This window comes from Marmota marmota, unplaced genomic scaffold (genome assembly GCF_001458135.2).
Source record: "Marmota marmota marmota unplaced genomic scaffold, marMar, whole genome shotgun sequence".
NCBI classification, from domain to species: Eukaryota; Metazoa; Chordata; class Mammalia; order Rodentia; family Sciuridae; genus Marmota; species Marmota marmota.
This window is the reverse complement of record NW_026000221.1, coordinates 25,101,005-25,103,694: the sequence shown is the minus strand read 5'-3', so window position 1 is coordinate 25,103,694 and position 2,690 is coordinate 25,101,005. Positions and strand designations below refer to the sequence as shown.

The following is a 2,690-nucleotide window of genomic DNA, read 5'->3' as shown; positions in this document are numbered from 1 at the left end:
GCCGCCAAGTCCCGTGGCCCCGGCGTCCCACCCTCCTCCTTCCCGATCCCCGCGCGCCTCGGCCCCAGCATCCCCACGCGGTCCGCTCCCGACCCGCCCCTCCTTCCTTCGCTTTCCTCAGGTCCCCATGCTTCCCCGTGGGGGTCTGTCCCTCGGCCCCTCCACCCTCCCGGCCCTGTGTCCCGAAGGTCCCTTGCGTGGGCACACCTTTCCCAGCAGCCAACCTGCACGCGTGGCTCCCGGTAGCCGGGTCCCGGGACCCCATGTACACCTGTGGTATTTTTCAGAAGGGGTGTTGGGGCCTGACCTTTCACAGGTAGGCAGACTTGAAGCTTCCCGGGTTAAGCCTCCTGTCGGTTCTCTTCTTATTTTCTTTGCTCTTGTTTGTATTCGAAAGGCATTTGAGTAACTGGATCTAGGCGGATCATTCACTGCTCTCAGAGAGAAAATGTCCCTATTTTCCTAAAAGGTTCTGGGTGATTAACTTCCCCATACTGCACTCACCCACCCCCTCTTTATTTCTTTCTCTTTCTTTAAGCTACATTTTTTTTTTCTGTCCTCGGCTTTATTGCTGTGAGTTAATTTGAGAGTTTGGCCTTCAGCCTTGGCGGAAGAAAACGTTAGAGAGTCTGTGGGATCTGCTCCCGGTCCCCGGCTCTTGTGAGCTACTTTAAAAGTAGAGAATTTTCGAAATATTTCATCAGACACGCGCAAACAGTGTCGTCCCTCGATCATACTTTGCTGGCCCTGGGCCTGAACTTTTTCAGACAAGCATTACACTGGTTTTTTATTTTTTTGTCTCTCTAAAGTAGACACTCGGGCTTGTGACACCTGTATGTGTACCTTCACTCAATATTATCTTTCTGGAACCAAGCAGGGAAAATAAACTTCAATTAGGTGAAAGTGTGTGTATTTGCTCTTCTCTTAGCAGAAACCTGGGTTGGGAGACTGCAAGAAAGCTATGTGTGTTCAGGAAAGGAACAACTGCTCACATTGTCCCTGAGTTGACTCCGATCCCGAGTCTCCATTTAACGTTGACAACCCAGCGGCGCTCCCTAATGGCCCAGCAGGTTGCACAAATTGGCAGTGCGCTGAGATATTATCAGGACAACACCCCATTGAGTAAGTTCTTGAAACGCAAAAGTGGAGGCCCTTTCTCTGGGCCACTGGGCGCCTGTGGCCTTTCCACCAATCAGAGCTGGAGGTTGCAGTGGCCACCTGTTGTCGAGAAAGAGAGCATCTTTTAGAGTATTTAACAATGGTGTACAGTGCAGAGTCTGGCCACAAGAGAGGAGCAGCCAGCTGACCTGGGGTGCCAGAAAAGAATTTTCCCCCCCAGATAGCTCTTAAAAGGAGCCCAAAAGGCTGGGAAGCTGAGTTTTTCTTTGTAAATGCCTCACCTTCTGCTCATTCTGCCGTTCATCTGGAGCAATCTGAGCTTGATTACAGAGAATGAAGGAAAGTATAATCAAAGTTCCAGACAGAGTAAACCTGAAGTTGTAATCAGACCTCCAGAATCAGGCATACTAATATTCTTCGAAGTGAAAGCCTGCTGGCTGTCAGAGCAGGAATTGAACCTGGGCTGATGTGCAGCACTAAAACTCGGGAGAAACTGAAGTGTGAGAATCTTGCCCCAAGAGATTCTTAGGGCTTAGGAATGCCCAGTCACACCCCAGAACATCTTTGCCTGCTGTTTTGGAAGTCTTTGCTTTAGAGGATGCAAACAGAGGAGGACAGTACTCATTGGTCTGCATTTTATTATTACAATTTAGGCTAGAAGGTAAACAAAGTTAGGAGTATAGATTTTGATTAGAGGGAAAAAAATAAATGAGACTTAAGATGTGTGTATAGAGCCATTTAGAAAGAAAAAAAAATCACTGGTCATTTGGGAAGGCTGTCCCTTGATTTTATCCAGTCTCCATGCATTTAGAAACTATTTTGGAGTACCTAAAATGTAGGAGGCACTATTTTAGGCACTTGTGAATAAGAAAGAATCTCAACATGACACTGGAAGTCCTTAAAAAGAACTAACTCTGAAGTGGATTACATACACACTTACACACCTTTTCATGCATACATGCACACAAGCCCTGTCCCATCCAGTCACCTGGAGATCTTCTCATGCCACATCTATCATTGATATTGAGAGAAGCAATCTGATAAACAAATGCACACATAGTGTGAAAGAGGCCAGACTCAAGGCCTCCATGAAAGGTGTAAGAGAAGGCAGGAAAGAGGAGACAGGACACACCACCAGATCACTGCAGGATCCCAAGGACACAGGGCCATGCTCCATACATGGTGTGTTTGCAATAAACAAGTAATTCAAAGGCCAGCTCAGAAGGAAATAAGGTGAGAAGAAAGGAAGGAAAAAAGAGGAGAGAGAAAGAATGTTTTAATAGTGGAAGATTATTTGCAGGAATCTGGTTAAGGAAGGATTTGAGAAGAGTGTATCCAGGACCTCTTGGTTTGGTTAAGAACAATCTACCTTGGGAGGAGAAGGGTAGGGCCTTTTATGCCCTGCTATTTTAGAACCTTTGTATACTTTAAAATTAAGATCATGTGTTGCTTCATTTAGAACTGATCTGATTCAACTCTTCGTTGCATTTGAAATGCCAATTAATTTTAAGAGTTCCTGGGGATTTGAAGCCCTTCCATTAAAAGTTTTCGAGTGATGCTCTAAAAATTGT

At 46.1% G+C, this 2,690-nt stretch overlaps 1 protein-coding gene across 1 annotated transcript in view; it reads right to left on the bottom strand.

The window, feature by feature from the left end:
• The window catches only part of Tox3 (TOX high mobility group box family member 3), a 104,630-nt gene extending 104,384 nt beyond the window's left edge, over positions 1-246 (bottom strand). The window contains exon 1 of the mRNA XM_015488738.2: positions 225-246. The gene's annotated coding sequence lies outside the window, so the exon portion shown is untranslated. The remainder of the gene's footprint in view (positions 1-224) is intronic.
• Positions 247-2,690: the final 2,444 nt, after the last annotated feature.